The sequence below is a fragment of the Scyliorhinus torazame genome, chromosome 16, assembly GCF_047496885.1.
Source record: "Scyliorhinus torazame isolate Kashiwa2021f chromosome 16, sScyTor2.1, whole genome shotgun sequence".
NCBI classification, from domain to species: Eukaryota; Metazoa; Chordata; class Chondrichthyes; order Carcharhiniformes; family Scyliorhinidae; genus Scyliorhinus; species Scyliorhinus torazame.
Genome location: NC_092722.1, coordinates 58,336,148 through 58,358,624, shown reverse-complemented (window position 1 = coordinate 58,358,624; position 22,477 = coordinate 58,336,148). Strand labels below are relative to the sequence as shown.

Sequence of the window (22,477 nt, the reverse complement as noted above, 5' to 3'; positions counted from 1 at the left end):
GCACAATCAATAACGTCAGAAACGAGATTGGAGACAATTGAAGGCTTTAATACGCTAGATGTTTCCCCCAGCAGCACAGGTACAGAAGGAAGCTGCTGGGGCAGCACGGGCTCTTATACACCGCCTTGCAAGGCGGAGCTAACATGCAAGCTTATCCAATGGAACAAGTACATTCTCCACCAATGATATTCAGGCATTACTAGGTACGGTAATCCTCCTAACATAGACTACCACATTCACCCCCTATTAAAAAAGAGTTCGCCGGGGGTGGTGGCTTCGTACTACAACGTGGTAGAAGTTCTCGTTATGAAGGTACCGTAATGCCTCCGTACAGCGTTTTGCCTTATTACAACTTTTAACTATTTACAACAGTAATGTACATTTCAAAAGGAAGCAATTAGTCGATCGGGGGCCCTGGTTGTCCTCTGCGATCATCGTAGCTTTTGGTGGTGATGGCGGTAGAGGTTCGGGCATCTGTGACTCCGGGAGCGTGGTTTCGGCTTCTGCGGCGGCTTCAGCACCCCTAGACGTGGCTGGCGGAATGGCCGACTGGCCTGGGAAGGGGGCAGCTGTGGGGTGCGCCGGTGGGCAGGGCCAAGACGGGGCCGGTGGAAGAACCGATCCACCTGGGAAGGGGGCGGCTGTGGGGCGTGCCGGTGGGAGGGAGGGTGGGGCTGGTGGCAGGGGTGTGTGTGGGGATCCAGCGGGCACCAGGTCCCGTAGGGAGACCGTATCCTGTTGGCCGTCGGGGTACACCGCGTAGGCGTACTGAGGGTTAGCGTGGAGGAGATGGACCCTCTCGACCGATGGGTCCGATTTGTGCGCCCGCACGTGTTCTCGGAGCAGGACGGGTCCGAGAGCTGCCAGCCAGGTCGGGAGCGAAGTCGCAGAGGAGGACTTCCTGAGGAAGACAAGGAGACGTTTGTGAGGTGTTTGGTTGGTCATGGTACACAGCAGTGACTGGATGGAGTGGAGGGCATCCGGGAGGACTTCCTGCCAGCGGGAGACTGGGAGATTCCTGGACCGCAGGACCAGTAGGACGGTCTTCCAGACCGTTCCGTTCTCCCTCTCTACCTGTCCGTTTCCCCGGGGGTTGTAACTGGTCATCCTGCTCGAGGCAATGCCCTTGCTGAGCAGGAATTTTTTTTTTTTAAATAAACTATTTTATTGAGGTATTTTTTGGCATTGTAAACAGTTACAGATAACAGAAATGTGCAAACATCAATATAAAACCAATACTTCAATCAAACTATACTGCACATGCCCGCTCCTCTCCGCTAGACACTACCCGCCTATTCATCCCTCGTACTCTACCCTAATCTCCCCCCTGCTGACGTTCACTCTCCCGCGAAGAAGTCGATGAATGGTTGCCACCTTCGAGCGAACCCCAGTGCAGATCCCCTCAAGGCGAACTTAATTTTTTCCATACCCAGAAAACTTGACATGTCCGAACGCCATAGTTCGGTCTTCGGGGGTTTTGGGTCCCTCCATGCCAGCGGTATCCGCCGCCGGGCTATTAGGGAAGCAAAGGCCAGAACATCTGCCTGTTTCTCCCCCTGGACTCCCGGGTCTTCCGAAACCCCGAAAATTGCCACCCCTGGACTCATCACCACCCTTGTTTTCAGCACCCGGGACATGACCCCCGCAAATCCCTCCCAGTGCCCCCTAAACTTAGGACATGCCCAAAACATGTGAACATGGTTCGCTGGTCCTCCCGCGCATCTAGCGCACTTGGCCTCTACCCCAAAGAATTTGCTCATCCGAGCTACCGTCATGTGGGCCTGGTGAACAACCTTAAATTGAATCAGGCCGAGCCTGGCACATGTTGCGGTTGAATTTACCCTACTCAGGGCTTCCGCCCACAGCCCGTCCTCCCTCTCCCAGACAAGCTCCTCCTCCCATTTGAGTTTCAGTTCCTCCGTCTGGGACTCTTCCCCCTTCATGAACACCTTGTAGATATCCGAGACTCTACCCTCCCCTCCTTCTCCTCTAGAGACTATTCTGTCCTGGATCCCTATTGGCGGGAGGCGTGGGAAGGATGGGACCTGTCTGCGTACAAAGTCCCGCAACTATAAGTACCTAAAGTCATTTCCCCTTTCCAGCCCAAATTTCTCCTCCAAGCCCCTCAAACTCGCAAAGTTCCCCACCAGGAACATATCGCCCACCCTCCTCACCCCCGCCCGCCGCCATGTTCAAAACCCTCCATCCATGTTCCCGGGGGCGAATCGATAGTTATCACATATTGGAGCCCAAACAGATGCACGCACCCCCCCCCCCCCCCCCACATGCCTCCTCCACTGGCCCCATATCCGCAGGGCTGCCCCCACTACCGGGCTGGTGGAGTACCTGGCCGGCGACAGCGGTAGGGGAGCCGTGACCAGGGCTGCCAAACTGGTGCCCCTGCACGAAGCCGCCTCCACTCGCTCCCAGATAGACCCTGTACCCACCATCCACTTCCTTATCATGGCTATGTTAGCCGCCCAGTAGTAGTTGATCAGACTCGGCAATGCCAGTCCCTCTCGCTGCAGCTCCTTTCAAGCATCGCCTTCTTCACCCGCGGGGATTATCCCGCCCAGACAAAGCTCATGATGATTTTGCCGGTCCTTTTGAACAAGGACCGTGGGATAAAGATCGGGAGGCACTGGAAGATGAACAGAAATCTAGGGAGGATTGTCATCTTTACAGTCTGCACCCTCCCCGCCAGTGACAGCGGGAGTGCATCCCATCTCCGAAACTCCCTCTTCATTTGTTCCACCACCCTAGTCAAATTTAACTTATGCAACCTGCCCCAACCTGGGGTACCTGTATCCCCAAGTACCAAAACTTTCCCCAACCAGCCTAAATGGCAGCTCCTTCAGTCTATTCTCCTGGCCCCTTGCCTGCACCACAAACATCTCACTCTTGGCCATATTTAATTTGTACCCTGAAAACCGGCCGAACTTCCTCAATGTTTCCAGTATATTTTCCATCCCGGCCAGTGGGTCCGACACGTACAGGAGCAGGTCGTCCACATAGAGAGAGACCCTATGTGTCCCTCCCGCCCCCCCCCGCCGTCCACTCCCCTAGTCATTCCCTTCCACCCCTTCACAGCTCTCAACGCCATTGCCAACGGCTCTATGGCCAGCGCGAACAGCAACGGGGAGAGTGGGCACCCCTGTCTGGTCCGCGGTGTAGTCTGAAATAATCTGACATTATCCTGTTCAGCCTAACGCTAGCTTTTGGGGCCTGGTACAATAGTCTGACCCAATTAACCAGTCCCTCCCCGAACCCAAACCGTCCAAGCACCTCCCACAAATAGCCCCACTCCACCCGGTCGACGGCCTTCTCAGCGTCCATTGCCACAACTACCTCCACCTCCTTGCCTGTCGGGGGCATCATGATCACATTAAGCAATCTTCTCAAGTTAGCTGTCAGCTGCCAGCCTTTCACAAACCCTGTCTGATCGTCCCCAATCACCTCCGGTACGCAGTCCTCAATTCTAATTGGCAGGACCTTGGCCAGGAGCTTGGCATCCACATTGATCAGGGAGATTGGCCTGTATGACCCGCAGGATTCCGGGTCCTTGTCCCGCTTTTGTATCAGCGAGATGGCTTGCGCCATCGTCAGTGGCAGGGTCCCTCTGTCCCTTGCCTCATTAAAAACCCTTGTCAGGACCGGCCCCTCTATCTCCGAGAACTTCTTGTAAAACTCTACTGGGTATCCATCCGGTCCCGGGGCTTTCCCCGACTGCATGGCCTTTAGGCCCCCCAATACCTCCTCCGCTCTAATCGGGGCCCCCAGCCCGTCCACTAGTCCCCTGCCTACTTTTGGGAAGGTTAGTCCATTCAGGAACCTTTTCATCTCCTCCGGCTCTTCCAAGGGTTCGGAAGTGTACAGCTTACTATAGAAGTCCCGAAATACCTTATTCAGTCCTGCCGGGTCCTCCACTCTGCTCCCCTCCCCATCAACCACTCTACCTATTTCCTTGGCCACCTCCCTCTTCCTGAGTTGCTGCGCTAGCAATCTGCTGGCCTTCTCCCCATGCTCATACACCATTCCCCTCGCCTTCCTAAGTTGTTCCACGGCCCTACTCATGGACAGCACCCCCAGTTCCGCCTGCAATCTCCGTCTCGCCCTGAGTAGGTCCTCCCCCGGGGACCCCGCATGCTCCTCGTCTATCCGGTGAATTTCCCTAGCCAATCTGTCCATTTCTGCTCTGTCCGCCCCGACCCTGTGAGACCGAATTGAGATCAGCTTCCCCCTCACTACTGCCTTCAGCGCCTCCCACAGGGTTGCTGCTGAAACCTCCCCCGTATCGTTCACCTGCAAGTAATTTTGCATACACTTCCGAAGTCTCTCACGTATCCCCTCCTCCGACAACAGTCTTACATCTAACCTCCATTGCGGGCGATGGTAATTCCCCCCCCCCCCCCCCCCCCCCCCCCCGACCTGCAGGTCCACCCAGTGCGGGGCATGGTCCGAGATAGTGATTGCCGAGTATTCCGTATTCTTTACCTCCCCTACACTGTCCCTGCTCAGGATAAAAAAAATCAATCCTAGAATAAACTTTATGAACATGCGAATAAAACGAGTAACCCCTTCCCGTCGGCTGTCTGGCTCTCCATGGGTCCACAGCCCCCATTTGCTCCATGAACCCTTTCAGCTCCCTTGCCATTGCTGGGAGTCTGCCCGTTTGGGGCATGACTGGTCCAGCCCCGGGTCTTCTCTTCTCCTCTCCAGCTTGCCCCTTACCATAAGGAATCTGCCCCCGCCGTCTGCGATTACGCCCTCCGCCTCAAATTGAACCCGCTTATTGATCATAATTGCTTCCCTGCTGGACTTAGAATCCAAGTCCGAGTGGAAGACCTGGCTGATCCAGCCCCTCCTTAGCCTAGCCTGGTCAGGTACTTTCAGATGTGTCTCCTGCAACATATTTACGTCCGCCTTTAGAGCTCGCAAGTGTGCGAACACACGTGCCCTTTTAACTGGCCCATTTAGTCCCCTGACATTCCAGGTGATCAGCCTGGTTGGGGTCACAACCCCCCACCCCGCCAGTCAGCCATAACCTTTCTTGGGCCCGCCCCCGGCCCATGCGCCGTGCCATTCCTGGCTCGCCTCTTGGCTACCTCCACCCCGACCTCCTTTCCATTATCTACTTCAGATCCCCCCCCACGTCAGCAAAATAACTCCACCCCCCCCCCCCCCCTAGCAACATCCCCCAATAACCCCACCCCTGCCATTCACTGGCTGTATTCTTCTCTTCCCCCCCCCCCCCCCCCGACCTGACTCCCTTGACTAGCCAATCTGCTAGCCCGGCGACTCATTGCTCCGGCGCCCCCTTGTCTCACTCCCATTGTTTCCCCGACCTCATCTCCCCACTCCCCAGCACACCATCCCCCACTCCAACCCACTGGAGCAGTCTCACTAAAATGGGAAAGATCAAACAAGATGGAAACATCAAACAGCACCGCGAGGCTGCTCCAGGTACAACACAGTTCCAGCTGTGTACACAGAAAAGTGTTAACCCACGTCCCCTTTCTGAGCACCAAAAAGAGAAAAAAAAGAAATATATAACACCGCAATACAAGGAAAAAGACCATTCGAGGGGGGGGGGGGGATACCCTCCCCCCACATCCCCCACAGGCAAAAACTGCCCACACAAGAAATACACAAGGCACCTTTAAAGCAGTAAACCGTCGACCTGCAGTCCAGGCACAGTAAGCGTCCCTTCAACCAGTAACTCTCGGACCCTAGCTTGCGCCCGTGGGTCCTTTTTTCGAGACCAGCCCCTGATCCCTCGCGAAGTCCATCGCTTCTTCGGGCTCGGAGAAGTAGTGGTGTTGGCCCTGATGCGTAACCCAAAGACGGGCCGGGAAGAGCGGACCAAACTTCACGTGCTTTTTGAACAACACCTCCTTAACTTGTTTAAAGGCTGCTCGCCGCCTGGCCACCTCCTGGTTTAGGTCCTGATGAATGCGAAGGACACTGTTATTCCACGTGCTGCTCTTAGCGCTCTTTACCCACTGCAGCACCCGCTCCTTCTCCACAAACCTGTGGAGCCTAACCACCATCGGACGGGGGGGCCCCCCCGGATGCTCCTTTCTCGCCTGTACTCTGTGTGTCTCCTCCAGCTCCGGCGGTCGCAGACAGGCGTCAGCCCCCATCAGCTGCATCAACAGGTCCGCCACGAACGCTGTGGCATCAGCTCCCTCCGCCCCCTCCGGGAGGCCGATGATCCTCCGATTTTGTCTACGGGCTCTATTTTCCAGCTCCTCTACTCTGTCCAGCAGTCTTCTCTGTCTCTCCTTCAACCCGTCGACTTCTAGCGCAGCAATCGTCTGCCGTCCGCCTGCTCCCCCACCCGCCTCTCCCAGCTCCTTAACTTTTTTGTCCTGGGCATCCCGTCTCTGGTTCAGCTGATCCACTGCCTTCTGAAGTGGGTCCAAGTTATCCCGCTTCAACGATTCAAAACTGCTCTTTATCACCTGCAGCATGTTTTCCAGCGCCTGCTGGATCGCCGGGTCCGAGGTCCGCAGGTCCGCCATCTTTGCTCCCGGGTCAGCTTCCCCTGCACCTTGCCTTTGCCCCTTCCTCTCCCGTTTGCGCTGCTTTCTGCCCTCCCGCGGTTCCATACAGCTCTGCCCGTTCCTCAGCACCTCCGTGGCTGTCTTTCCAGCGCTCCACAGTCCCGCAAAACCGGGGAACCAGTTCCTCAAATCCCGCCGGAGTGAGAGCCCCCGAATGTGCGGCTCACTCACTCATTGCCGCCACCGGAAGTTGCTGAGCAGGAATTGACGCAGTGCGTCGCGCATAAAGGAGGACCCCCTATCATTGTGTATGTAGGCAGGGAATCCGAACAGCGTAAAGATACCATGAAGGGCTTTTACCATGGCTGCGGTCATGTCGGGGCAGGGGATGGTGAAAGGGAACCGGGAGTACTCGTCAATCATGTTCAGGAATTACGTGTTGCGGTCGGTGGAGGGGAGGGGGCCTTTGAAGTCCATACTGAGGCGTTCAAAGGGATGGGAAGCCTTTATCAGGTGCGCTTTCTCTGGCCTGTAGAAGTGCGGTTTGCACCCCGGGCAGATTTGGCAATTCCTGGTGGCTGTCCTGACCTCCTCGATGGAGTAGGGCAGGTTGCGGGTCTTGATGAAGTGGAAAAATCGAGTGACCCCCGGGTGGCAGAGGTCCTCGTGGGGGGCTCAGAGGCGGTCCACTTGTGCGTTGGCACATGTGCTGCGGGATAGGGCATCAGGAGTTTCGTTTAGTTTCCCGGGACGATACAAGATCTCATAGTTGTAGGTGGAGAGTTCGATCCTCCACCATAGGATCTTGTCATTTTTATCTTGCCCCGCTGTGCTATATCGAACATAAAAGCAACCGACCATTAGTCAGTGAGGAGAGTGTATCTACCACTCAGGTAATGCCTCGTGTCGCACAGCTTCTACTATGGCCTAGGCCTCCTTTTCGACTGAGGAATGACGGATTTTGGAGGCGTGGAGGGTGCGTGAGAAGAAGGCCACAGGCCTGCCCGCTTGGTTGAGGGTGGCTGCCAGAGGTACGTCAGGCGCGTCGCTCTCGACCTGGAAGGGGAAGGACTCGTCGATGGCGTGCATCGTGGCCTTTGCAATGTCTGATTTGATGCGGCTGAAGGCCTGGCGGGCCTCTATCGACGGGGAAAAAACTGTGGATTGGATCAGTGGACGGGCCTTGTCCGCATAGTTGGGGACCCACTGGGCAAAGTAAGAAAAAAAACCTAGGCAGCACTTGAGGGTCTTGGAGCAGTGAGGGAGGGGGAACTCCATAAGGGGGCCTATCACTCCATTACGCACTATGTAGCCGAGGATGGCTAGGCGGTCGGTGCTAAACATGCATTTATCCTTGTTATAAGTTAGGTTAAGGATTTTTGCGGTTTGGAGGAATTTTCGGAGGTTGGTGTCGTGGTCCTGCTGGTCGTGGCTGCAGATGGTGACATTATCGAGGTACGGGAATGTGGCCCGTAAACCGTACCGGTCAACCATTCAGTCCATCACTGGCTGGAAGACTGAGACCCCGTTAGTGACACTGAAAGGAACCCTTAAGAAGTGGTAGAGCCACCCATCTGCCTCGAAGGCAGTGTATTTGCGGTCACTAGTGCGGATGGGGAGCTGGTGGTAGGCGGACTTGAGATCCACCGTGGAGGAGACCTTGTAATGCACGATGCTGTTGACCTGGTCGGATATGCGGGGGAGAGGGTACGCGTCGAGCTGCGTAAACCTGTTGATGGTCTGACTGTAGTTGATGACCATCCTATGCTTCTCCCCGGTCTTTACCACCACTACTTGAGCTCTCCGCCAAATTTGAAAGTTAGACTTTGGAGGTTACACTGAAAATCCAATCATAGGATCCAATCATTGGGGCTGGTTAGCACACCGCTAAATCGCTGGCTTTGAAGGCAGACCAAGGCAGGCCAGCAGCACGGTTCAACTCCCGTACCAGCCTCCCCGAACAGGCGCCGGAATGTGGCGACTAGGGGCTTTTCACAGTAACTTCATTGAAGCCTACGTGTGACAATAAGCGATTTTCATTTTCAGGAGTATGGCCGCGCAGAGATGGGGAAGGATGTAGAGTCGGTAGTTTTTGAACTCCCTGCCTTGGACTGTGAGGTTAGCTATACAAAACCCCTTGATCTCTACTGAGTGAGATCCAGAGGCCAGGGAGATTTTTTGATTAATGGGGTGGACAGGGAGAGAACAGCATTTTACCGTGTCGGGTGTATGAAGCTCTCCGTGCTCCCAGAGTCAATTAGGCAGGACGTTTCATGCCCGTTCATTAGCACCGTTGTCATAGCAGTCGATAGTGTTCGGGGCCGAGACTGGTCCAGGGTCACCGAGGCTACTCGTGGCAGCAGTTGAATGTTCTCTTCGGGCGGTGTGTGGTCAGTCGAGCTGAGGCCCTGGGGGCCCATCCAAAATGGCGGCACCCATTGGTCGCACATGGCTGGGGTGCACAAAATGGCGGCGCCCATCCATTGCAGATGGCGTCCGCGGGACAAGATGGCGGTGCCCGGAGGCCGCACGTGGCCCTGGAGGAGGAAGATGGCGGCGCCTGCTGGGGACCGTGGAGAAGGTTGTGGTCGCAGTCTGCATTCGCCACCTGAGACCGCAGCAACCGCCCGGGCCTGGCATACCGCCACGAAGTGGCCCTTTTTACCGCATCCCTTGCAGTGGATGCGCAGGCTGGACAGCGCTGTCGGGGGTGCTTGGCCTGCCCGCAAAAAAGGCAGCGGGGGCCCCCCGGGGTTGCCAGGCCGTCTTGCAGCACAAGCTTGTGGGGGGATGGGAGACGTCTCGGGGTTGGCCGCGGGGGGGGGGGGAGGTGTCCATGCTGCCCAGGGGGCTGCCGCGTGGTCGGGGACGTAAGCACGGGCGTTTCGGGAGGCCACATCCAGGGAGCCGGCATGGGCCCGTGCCTCCTTGAAGCCCAGGGTGTCTTTCTCCAGCAATCACTGGCGGATTTGGGAGGACAGCATACCTGTAACGAAAGCGTCCCGGATCAAAAGTTCTGTGTGGTCGCTCGCTGAAACTGGCGGCCAGCTGCAGTTTCTCCCCAACACCAGGAGTGCACGGTAGAATTCTTCCAGCGATTTCCCCAGGGATTTGTCGCCTCGTCGCTAGCTGATGTCGAGCGTAGACCTGGTTTACTGGGCGAATATTAAGTCCTTTCAGCAGCTCCATTGCTGCATCAAAATCGTCCGCGTCCTCGATGAGGGTGTAAATTTCTGGGCTCACCCTCGAGTGCAGGACTTGCAGTTTCTGTTCTCCCATGGGTGTGTTTTCGGCCGTTCCGAGGTATCCGTTAAAACACGCCAGCCAGTGCTTGAAGGCTGCCACTGAGTTTGCCGTGGGGGCTGAGTTGCAAACACTCCGGCTTGATTCGGAGCTCCATTCTTTTAAATCTAGCTTCTTAAATTGATGCACAATCAATAACCTCAGAAACGAGATTGGAGACAATTGAAGGTTTTAATACGCTAGATGTTTCCCCCAGCAGCTCAGGTACAGAAGGAAGCTGCTGGGGCGGCACGGGCTCTTATACCCCGCCTTGCAAGACAGAGCTAACATACAAGCTTATCCAATGGAACAAGTACATTCTCCACCAATGGTATTCCGGCATTACTAGGTACCGTAATCCTCCTAACACGGACTACCACAGTGGACATGTAAGTTAGGAGCTGGAGTAAGCCACTAGGCCTCTCGAGCCTGCTCACCCAGTCTTTCTTCGGCGATCACTTGCTAACGAATATGCTTGTCCACCTAACCAACTCCCGTGTTTCTGGTCATGGGTCTGTGGGTCTTTGTGTGGTTGTTGAGCCCAGTCCTCGAGCCACACCTTTCACTGCACACTTGGCAGGTGTTGCCAGAAGGTGGGATCGGTCCTTGGACACTATATCGCTGGTATATAAATGACATAGGCGACTATGGGGGGGGGGGGGTAGGATCAGTAGGTTTGCGGGTGACACAAGGTTGGGTCAGGTGGTTAACAATGAGGTTGAGTGTCTTAGCCTTGATGCTGGTGCTCTTGGCTTCTTTGGACGCTGATCTTAGTACACCTGTTCTCCCAGCTGATGCGGAGAATCCTTTTCAGACAGCATTGATGGTACCTCCCCAGGGCCGTGAACCAGTGTCTGTCAATCCAATTTTCTGATCCATATAGAACGGTTGGGAAGGAGCTTGGTGTCAGCTTAAATGTCGCGGTCAACCGATTATTAAGATCATGGCTGACCAGGTTGTAACCTCAACTCCACATGCCTGCCTACGTCCTGATGACCTTTCACCGCCCCCCCCCACCCCCCCCCCCCCATCGCCACCCCTTGTTTATCAAGAATCTATCAATCTCTGCCTTAAAAAATATTTAAAGACTCTGCTTCCACCTTCATTTTGAAACTTTCAACTGACCAAGTCTCAAGATCTTTTTGGGGGAGACTGTCCCAGATTGGCATTGCCCCATTTGTTAAGCTTCCCCTGACACTGCCTGTGAACAACCTATCTCCAGTCTCAAAGATGTTCACCAAAGGAAATAATCTTTTTCTCTATCTACCCTATCAAATCTAGGGCAGCACGGTAGCATTGTGGTTAGCACAATTGCTTCACAGCTCCAGGGTCCCAGGTTCGATGCTGGCTTGGGTCACTGTCTGCGGAGTCTACACATCCTCCCCGTCCGTGCGTGGGTTTCCTCCGGGTGCTCCGGTTTCCTCCCACAGTCCAAAGATGTGCAGGGTAGGTGGATTGGCCATGATAAATTGCCCTTAGTGTCCAAAATTGCCCTTAGTGTTGGGTGGGATTACTGGGTTATGGGGATAGGGTGGAGGTGTTGACCTTGGGTAGGGTGCTCTTTCCAAGAGCCGGTGCAGACTCGATGGGCCGAATGGCCTCCTTCACTGTAAATTCTATGATAATCTACGATTATGGGAGGCGATGGCATAGTGGCATTGTCACTGGACCAGAGACCCAGGGTAATGATCTGGGTTTGAATCCCACCACAGCCGATGGTGAAATTTGAATTTAACACTGACTAATGATCATTAAACCATTGTCGATTGTCGGAAAAAGCCTTCTGGATCACTAATGTCGTTTCGGGAAGGAAATAGTCTGGCCTACATGTGACTCCAGATCTAAAGCAATGTGGTTGACTCTTAAGTGGCCTGTATATAGCAATGATGTGGAGATGCCGGCGTTGGACTGGGGAGAGCACAGTAAGAAGTCTTACAACACCAGGTTAAAGTCCAACAGGTTTGTTTTGATGTCACTAGCTTTCAGAGCGCTGCTCCTTCCTCAGGTGAATGAAGAGGTATGCTCCAGAAACATATATATAGACAGATTCAAAGATGCCAGACAATGCTTGGAATGCGAGCATTAGCAGGTGATTAAATCTTTACAGATCCAGAGATCGGGACCTGGGATTCATGTCGCATTACATTCATCCCCCACCATCTGGCCTGCGAAATCCTACCAACTGTCCTGGCTTGACACAATTCACACCTCTTTAACCTGGGGTTACCCCATCTCTGGATCTGTAAAGATTTAATCACCTGCTAATGCTCGCATTCCAAGCATTGTCTGGCATCTTTGAATCTGTCTATATATATGTTTCTGGAGCATACCTCTTCGTTCACCTGAGGAAGGAGCAGCGCTCCGAAAGCTAGTGACATCAAAACAAACCTGTTGGACTTTAACCTGATGTTGGAAGACTTCTTACTATATATAGCAAGCCACTCGGTTCAAAGGAAATTAGGGATGGGGACTAAATCTGGCCTAGTCAGCGACGCCCACATCTTCTGAACAAAAAATTAATCCTATTTTAAAAGAACTCACTTTGATTGTCCCTTAATCTTCTATGTCCAGGAAAATAATCTACCTGAGGAATCAAGAGGATAAGGCAGGAAAGTAGAGTTGAGGATTATTATATCAGTTTATCGTATCAACCATGAGCTCATTGAATGTCTCTCAAAACGGACTTTTTTGGTAGGTTGGGGTGTTGAGGATTACAGCACCAAGCTGGTTCAATGGAGTTAAGGGACAGATCAGCCATGATCTAATTCGATGCCGGTTTTGGCCCTGATAGGCTGATTGGCCTATTCCAATACTACAGATGCTATACTGCACATGCTATCAGTCTTCCAGGAACCTAGAAAGCTGCTGAAAGTGGAAGGGACTTGGGAAGAGAGAGGGTTAAAGAGTAGTGATGGGAATTTCCTCTGGGTCGGTGTTGGGGGGGTGGGGGTTGAACGGGGGATTCTCCTGAATGACCGCCGCAGTTTGTCTGGAATCTCGGGAGGAAGGCTGTTTTCCAATCTATCCAAGATTTGTGTTAATCTCCCAGCATTCAATCAGGAGCATCTTCGAGAGGACAGTCGACACAATGACCCCGTTTGGCCCCTTCTCTAATGTGGTGATGACTCCATGCTGAAGGTCCTCCCATTGATTAAGGACCATTCTGTATAATGTGCATGCCCTCTTACGATTGTGGGGGTGGGTGTGAAGGGAGGGTTGGGGTTGAAAGAGGGTTGAAGAGGTGGGTGAAGGGAGTGCTGAAGGGGAGGGGGATGGAGGGAGGGTTGGGGGAATCACCTGGAGGCTGCTCCCGTGGGAGGGTGGGACGTTGATTTCTACCCGCCCGTGTTGTCCGGTGTAAGTCGTTGACCTTCTTCCGACACTGGAGGCCATTCCTCCTGGACTGCTGCCGCCACCTCGTCACAGACATTACTGGCTGCCTTGTGGCTCACCCTCCAGGACCCCCGGGGAAACAGGACATCCCTCCTGACCTCCACCCCATCCTGGAGCCTCCCCAGGTCAGGATCCCCGAATTTTGGGGCCGGTCCCCTCGGCATCATTGTTGCGAGCTGGCTGCGGTTGGCTGAACAAGTGCAGCTATAAAGTGCTGCTCAACGTTGTTAGCGGGGCGCTGGTGAGCGCAGCCTCAGCGAATCAGCTGGCGAGCTGGCATTCTTGCTGAGAAGCCCATGGGGCCTCGTTAAGTGGACCAATTAACGTTGAATAGTTTTGCCGGCCTTGCTGGGTCGAGCGCTGGGAAACTCGCAGCAATTCCCGCTCGCAAGAGCACTTGGAAATTTTACCGGAGAATCCCGCCCATGGTTTCATTTGTTCCCTTTCTTGAGAACAGATAAAACATAGTCATTTATGAACCCGAGACAATTTGTTCAGTGCGGCAGATTTGGATGGAAGGAAAGAATAAACAGATAATTGGAGCATCATAGCTGCAGTTTCAGATTGAAAGGACAGAAATGGGAAGCTGTACAAACGGTCAAACGGAGACACTGCCCGGAACAGTCTCTCTTGAATTGCAGCTGGCCAGAATGGGGACATATTTGCAATGGAATATGGAGAACATCAGATATTCTTGATGATTTTCTGTTGTTGTTTTCTCCATTCCCCAAGATTAAGCCCTCATCCCCCCACAACATCCAAAGAACAGAATGAGTGTGGGTGTCAGTAGGAACATGAAGAGAAGTCTTCCCTTGAAGGATATTGGCTAGTGTGCCAAAGTAGAGAAGGTCTCATCAAAGTTGGAAGGAAAACAGACAATAAAAGCAAATTTGGCTGATGCTCTGACCATCAAATACTGAGAGAACCTGCCTTTCCAAATCAACCCTTCCCGACCATTAAATACTGAGAGGACCTGCCTTCCCATATCAACCCCACACCGACCATTAAATACTGAGAAGACCTGCCTTCCCACATCAACCCCACCCCGACCATTAAATACTGAGAGAGCCTGCCTTCCCAAATCAACCCCACCCCGACCATTAAATACTGAGAGAACCTGCCTTCCCATATCAACCCCTCCGATCATCAAATACTGAGAGAACCTGCCTTCCCATATCAACCCCTCCGACCATCAAATACTGAGAGAGCCTGCCTTTCCATATCAACCCCTCGGACCATCAAATACTGAGAGAACGTGCCTTCCCAAATCAACCCCTCCGACCATCAAATACTGAGAGAGCCTGCCTTCCCAAATCAACCCCTCCGACCATTAAATACTGAGAGAGCCTGCCTTCCCAAATCAACCCCTCCGACCATCAAATACTGAGAGGGCCTGCCTTCCCAAATCATCCCCACCCCGACCATCAGGTACTGAGAGAACCTGCCTTCCCATATCAACCCCACCCCGACATTCAAGTACTGAGAGAACCTGCCTTCCCAAATCAACCACACCGACTATCAAATACTGAGAGAGCCTGCATTCCCATATCAACCCCACCCCGACCATCAAATACTGAGAGAGCCTGCCTTCCCATATCAACCCCACCCCGACCATTAAATACTGAGAGAGCCTGCATTCCCATATCAACCTCACCCCGACCATCAAATACTGAGAGTACCTGCCTTCCCAAATCAACCCCACCCCGACCATCAAGTACTGAGAGAACCTGCCTTCCCAAATCAACCACACCGACTATCAAATACTGAGAGAGCCTGCATTCCCATATCAACCCCACCCCGACCATCAAATACTGAGAGTACCTGCCTTCCCAAATCAACCCCACCCCGACCATTAAATACTGAGAGAGCCTGCCTTCCCATATCAACCCCACACCGACCATTAAATACTGAGAAGACCTGCCTTCCCACATCAACCCCACCCCGACCATTAAATACTGAGAGAGCCTGCCTTCCCAAATCAACCCCACCCCGACCATTAAATACTGAGAGAACCTGCATTCCCATATCAACCCCTCCGATCATCAAATACTGAGAGAACCTGCCTTCCCATATCAACCCCTCCGACCATCAAGTACTGAGAGAACCCGCCTTCCCATATCAACCCCTCCAACCATCAAATACTGAGAGGGCCTGCCTTCCCAAATCAACCCCACTCCGACCATTAAATACTGAGAGAACCTGCCTTCCCATATTGACCCCACCCCGACCATTAAATACTGATAGAACCTGCCTTCCCAAATCATCCCCACCCCGACCATCAGGTACTGAGAGAACCTGCCTTCCCATATCAACCCCACCCCGACATTCAAGTACTGAGAGAACCTGCCTTCCCAAATCAACCACACCGACTATCAAATACTGAGAGAGCCTGCATTCCCATATCAACCCCACCCCGACCATCAAATACTGAGAGTACCTGCCTTCCCAAATCAACCCCACCCCGACCATTAAATACTGAGAGAGCCTGCCTTCCCATATCAACCCCACCCCGACCATTAAATACTGAGAGAGCCTGCCTTCCCAAATCAACCCCACCCCGACCATTAAATACTGAGAGAGCCTGCCTTCCCAAATCAACCCCTCCGACCATCAAATACTGAGAGAACCTGCCTTCCCATATCAACCCCACCGGCTATCAAATACAGAGAGAACGTGCCTTTCCATATCAACCCCACCCGACCATTAAATACTGAGAGAGCCTGCCTTCCCATATCAACCCCACCGGCTATCAAATACTGAGAGAACCTGCCTACCCATATCAACCCCACCCCGACCATTAAATACTGAGAGAACCTGCCTTCTCATATCAACCCCACCCCGACCATTAAATATTAAGAGACCTGCGTTCCTATATCAACCCCACCCGACCATTAAATACTGAGAGAACCTGCCTTCCCATATCAACCCCTCCGGCTAATAAATACTGAGAGAGCCTGCCTTCCCAAATCAACCCCTTCCCGACCATTAAATACTGAGAGAGCCTGCCTACCCATATCAACACCACCCCGACCATTAAATACTGAGAAAACGTGCCTTCCCAAATCAACCCCTCCGACTATCAAATACTGAGAGAGCCTGCATTCCCATATCAACCCCACCCCGACCATCAAGTACTGAGAGAACTTGCCTTCCCAAATCAACCCCACCCCGACCATTAAATACTGAGAGAGCCTGCATTCCCATATCAACCCCACCCCGACCATCAAGTACTGAGAGAGCCTGCCTTCCCAAATCAACCCCACCCCGACCATTAAATACTGAGAGAGCCTGCCTTCCCATATTGACCCCACCCCGACCATTAAATACTGATAGAACCTGCCTTCCCAAATCATCCCCACCCCGACCATCAGGTACTGAGAGAACCTGCCTTCCCATATCAACCCCACCCCGACATTCAAGTACTGAGAGAACCTGCCTTCCCAAATCAACCCCTCCGACTATCAAATACTGAGAGAGCCTGCATTCCCATATCAACCCCACCCCGACCATCAAGTACTGAGAGAACCTGCCTTCCCAAATCAACCCCACCCCGACCATTAAATACTGAGAGGACATGCCTTCCCATATCAACCCCACCCCGACCATCAAGTACTGAGAGAACCTGCCTTCCCAAATCAACCACACCGACTATCAAATACTGAGAGAGCCTGCATTCCCATATCAACCCCACCCCGACCATCAAATACTGAGAGTACCTGCCTTCCCATATCAACCCCACCCCGACCATTAAATACTGAGAGAGCCTGCCTTCCCAAATCAACCCCACCCCGACCATTAAATACTGAGAGAGCCTGCCTTCCCAAATCAACCCCTCCGACCATCAAATACTGAGAGAACCTGCCTTCCCATATCAACCCCACCGGCTATCAAATACAGAGAGAACGTGCCTTTCCATATCAACCCCACCCGACCATTAAATACTGAGAGAGCCTGCCTTCCCATATAAACCCCACCGGCTATCAAATACTGAGAGAACCTGCCTACCCATATCAACCCCACCCCGACCATTAAATACTGAGAGAACCTGCCTTCTCATATCAACCCCACCCCGACCATTAAATACTAAGAGACCTGCGTTCCTATATCAACCCCACCCGACCATTAAATACTGAGAGAACTGCCTTCCCATATCAACCCCTCCGGCTATCAAATACTGAAAGAGCCTGCCTTCCCAAATCAACCCCTTCCCGACCATTAAATACTGAGAGAGCCTGCCTCCCCATATCAACCCCACCGGCTATCAAATACAGAGAGAACGTGCCTTCCCATATCAATCCCACCCGACTATTAAATACTGAGAGTACCTGCCTTCCCATATCAACCCCACCGGCTATCAAATACAGAGAGAACGTGCCTTTCCATATCAAGTTTTCTATTTTCAGCTATACTTTCAATCAGGTCAGTTAGGTTGTATCAGTTGTCCTGGTGTAAGATAACAGTAATGTTGCCATATGACCATAGGCTGTTTTCCCCTTTGAAGGGGAGAGCTGACTGGTGGTGATTTAACCTGAGGGTCAGCACACCTCCAGCGAGGTTGTGAACGTGGAGCCTTCACAAATAACTTCAGCTGGTGCAGGAATTGAACCCATGCTGCTGGCCTCGCTCCGCATCATGTGGAGCTGTCTAATTAGGTGAGCTAAACCGGTCCCTGGTGTAGTGTGAGCACTTTCTGTAGAGAATGTTCTCATTCAGTTGAGCTGAGCTTCCTAAAGTGATACAATTTTGCTGTATTAAGACTAATAACTGACTGTTCTAGACCGCCTGCTGATCGCAATCCCTGCTGGATATTAATAAGCATAATTTTTGGCGGTGATTCAGTGACACTTTAATAGGAGACTTGTCACTGAGTGGCAGCTTTATGTGAACCGAATACATTGAAGGAAAATAATTGCGGAACACTAAAGATAAAACCCTATTCCTTCGAGCTCCCTTATCTCTTCTCATTCTCCCCTCCTGTGGGGCAAGTTTCCATGGGCCGTCCAAGTCCCTGCAACACCCGTATACAAGGTGCCAGTCTTCACATGCCAATCTGGGCATCATGTAGCCATCACAGCCGTGTCTGACTCTGCCCTTGCCCATTGTCTTCAAGAGAAGTCACCAGATCACAATTGAGTAGGGACAATTACTAATTTCCACACATTGCCTGACCCTTCTATCACCCCAAAAACCCTGACAACTTGCCCAGAAAAAATGAAGATAATGTACCTCCTGCTGCCCTGACTAAGATTGCAAGATGAGTGGGACCATTCAGGCCATCTTGCTTCATCCATCCAGACTAACCCAAACGACCCAGCAGAATTTAAAATGACGCTGAAATGTTTCCAGGGCTTTCCCCTGTGTTATCCCATTTAGCTGTCCATCCCATGTTTTTATCACAGTGTGAGAAAAAGCTGCAATATCTGTTCTAAATTTACCCGTAGGAAGTTAAAACCCGTGTCCCCTTGTCTTACTATCACAATTTAATTAAAGTTGCTGAGTGAAATTTCCTGCTTTTAAAAATAAAATTATTTTTTAGGGCAGCATGGTGGCGCGATGGTTGGCACTGCTGCCTACGGCATTGAGGATCCGGGTTTAATCCCGGCCCCGGATCACTGTCTGTGTGGAGTTTGCTCATTCTCCCCGTGTCTGCGTGGGGTTCACCCCCACATCCCAAAGATGTGCAGGGTAGATGGCTTGGCAATGCAAAATTGCCCCTTAATTGGAAAAAAATAATAGGGCACTCTAAATTTATTTTGATAAACTGAAATAAAATCATTTAGCTTTTTGACTTGACCAAGTAGGGCAGGAAAATATCATTAACGGTGTCGCAATCATTGAAAATTATTTTTCCAGGCACCATTTTCCCATGGGAATTACCCTGTGTGACCTGGTGGTAAGAATCAGTGAAAGGTCTGCAGAAGTGTTCTGTGCCCACCCAAACGTACCCCCACACCATGCCCGCAAGACAGGTGTGAACATGCCATGCTCCGACAAATTCTAAATGCCACCTGATTGAAGCAACTTTCAAACCAAGGACCCTGTCTGTGGGGTCCGTGCAGTTCAGGTTGGGGCGCACGGGCACAAAACCATCCCATGCGGATCAAAGTGAGAAAACTGCGAGACTCCGGGATTCGCATTCAACTAACAGCAGAATAGAAATATAGAGCACAAGGTCAAAGAGATTGTGAGGAATTTGTACAAAACCTTGGTTGGGCCTCAATGTTGTAGACCATACCATAAGACATAGCGGTAGAAGGGCCCATTTGGCCCATCGAGTCAGCTCCATCGTTCAAAGAGATCATGGCTGATCTGATGTGACACTCCTCAACTCCACTTTCCCAACTTTTCCCCATATCCCTTGATTCCTTATTGATTAAAAATCTCTCAGCCTTGAACATACTTAATGATCCAACCTCGACAGCTCTCTGCGGTAAGTAACTCCACAGATTCACTACCCTCTGAGAGAAATTCCTCTACACCTCTGTCTTAAATGGGTGACCCCTTATTCTGAGATCATGCTCTCTGGTCCTAGACCCTCCAAACGGGGAAACAAACTCTTTGCATCTACCCTGTCAAGTCCCCTGTGAATCCTATATATCTCAATAAGGTCGCCTCTCATTCTTCTAAACGTCAATGAATACAGGCTCAACCTCCCCTCATAAGAAAATCCCTCCGTACCCTTCTCTGAACTGCCTCTAATGCCAGTATTGTGTGTAGTTTGTAACATCCCATTGAACAAAAGACATTCGATCCAGTGGGATAGAGTTTCTGTGAGTTTGCATTTGTTTTTGTTTCTGCCGCAGGGTTGCCCAAGATTGAGGAATTATAAATGTAAATTACATCCGGCACAAATTGTATATCTGCAATGTTTTTGTTCTGGTTTAAAGAAATTGGCCTAGGAACCGGTCCCATCTACAAAACAGGCCGCATCACTGCATCAAATCAATCACCACTGCCAATTTCTGCTAATTGCAGCTAATTGATGAGGCCCTTCAAATGAAGCTGCCTTTTTAAAGCAATTCGATCAGCCAGAACCTTATTGAATGGCGGAGCAGGCTCGAAGGGCCGAATGGCTTACTCCTGCCCCTAATTCATAGGTAAGGCATAAAGAGCATAGCACAAGCAACGTTTCAAAGCTTTTAAATGTGAAAATTAATTTATTCAGAATCAAATTTGCGTACACCAAATGAAATAAGCTATTGGTCCTTTAACATTTTTTTTAGTCATTTTCAGATATTGAAAATCTGGTTATGAAGGTGATGGGCTTGGCACAGCATGAGAGATATTTCTGGAGGGATAAACTCATTTTCTTTTTCTTTTTTTGTAAACATTTTATTGAGGTATTTTTGGTTTTACAACAACAAAATAAACAATGTACATGAATCTATAAACATAGTGCAAAAGCCGTCTCCCTCCCTTGCAGATCCCCCCTTTATTAATCCCCTACTCTTAAGCTAAACTAACCTCTTTCCCCCCCCCCCCCCCCCCTTTCTACTGACGATTAATTTTCCGCAAAGAAGTCGACGAACGGTTGCTACCTCCGGGTGAACCCTAACATTCACCCTCTCATGGCGAACTTAATTTTCTCCAGACAGAGAAAGCTAGCCATGTCCGATAGCCAGGTCTCCGAATTCGGGGGCTTTGAGTCCCTCCAAGCCAATAGTATCCGTCTCCGGGCTACCAGGGAAGCAAAGGCCAGAACGTCTGCCTCTTTCTCCTCCTGGATTCCCGGATCTTCCAACACCCCGAAAATCGCCACCTCTGGATTCGGTGCCGCCCTTGTTTTTAACACCGTGGACATGACATCTGCAAACCCCTGCCAAAATCCCCTAAGCTTCGGACATGTCCAGAACACGTGGACATGGGTCGCTGGCCCTCCCGCACACTTTGCACACCTGTCTTCCACCCAAAAGAATCTGCTCACCTGGGCCACTGTCATGTGAGCCCGGTGAACGACCTTAAATTGTATCAGGCTGAGCCTGGCACATGTTGTGGACACGTTGACTCTACTCCACGCATCCGCCCAAAGACCATCCTCTATCTCTCCTCACAGCTCCTCCTGCCACTTGCGCTTCAGCTCCTCAGTCTGCGTCTCCTCTGACCCCAAAAGTTCCTTGTAAATGTCAGAGACGCTCCCTTCTCCTACCCACCCTCTGGAAACTACCCTGCCCTGAATCCCTCCAGGTGGTATGAGCGGGGAGGTTGAAACCGGTCTCCGTAGGAAGTCCCACACCTGCAGGTACCTGAATTTGTTTCCCGTCGCCAATCCAAACTTCTCCTCCAGCGCCCTCATACTCCGATAGTTCCCCTCTGTAAACATATCCCCCATCCTCTCAATCCCTGCCCTCTGCCATCTCCGGAACCCCCCATCCATATTTCCCGGGGTAAACCGGTGATTATTACAGATTGGGGACCAGACCGATGCTCCCACATGTCTCCTCCATTGCCCCCAGACTCTCAGGGCCGCCACCACCATGGGGCTGGTGGAATACCGTGCCGGCGGGAACGGCAGAGGCGCAGCTACCAACGCCTCCAAACTGGCGCCCTTGCATGCAGCTGCCTCCATACGCACCCATGCCAACCCACCCCCCATCACCCACTTCCTGATCATGGCTATATTCGCCGCCCAGTAATAGTTACTAAAATTTGGCAGCGCCAGCCCGCCCTCTCCCCGACTCCGCTCAAGCATTACCTTCCTTACTCGCGGGTTCTTGCCCGCCCAAACAAAGCCAGTGATCACTTTGTTAACCCGTTTAAAAAAGGACCGCGGAATAAAGATGGGGAGACACTGAAATACAAACAAGAAGACTGTCACCTTCACCGTCTGCACCCTCCCAGCTAGTGACAACGGAAGCACGTCTCATCTCCGAAAATCGTCCTTCATTTGCTCTACTAGTCGGGCCAGATTTAATTTATGCAGCCGGTCCCATTCCCTTGCCACTTGGATGCCTAGGTACCTAAAGCTTCCCCCTACTAATCTAAACGGCAGCTCCCCCAATCGCCTCTCCTGTCCCCTCGCCTGGACCGCAAACATCTCACTTTTCCCCATATTTAGCTTATACCCCGAAAACCGACCAAATTCCCCAAGACTCCTCATGATTTCTTCCATCCCCCCATTGGGTCCGATACATACAGAAGCAGGTCGTCTGCACAAAGCGAGACTCTGTGCTGATAAACGCATTTTCAGCCGTATCAATAAAACTGCACCAAGCTCCCACCCTCAAAACAACAAAAAAAATTTAAATTAGGAAACATCTTTTAAACGTGTTGGTTCAGGGACAATGTTAACATTTGCA

At 51.9% G+C, this 22,477-nt stretch overlaps 1 protein-coding gene across 5 annotated transcripts in view; it reads left to right on the top strand.

The window, feature by feature from the left end:
- The window catches only part of ece1 (endothelin converting enzyme 1), a 560,453-nt gene that overhangs the window by 338,272 nt on the left and 199,704 nt on the right, over window positions 1-22,477 (top strand). The window lies entirely within an intron of this gene.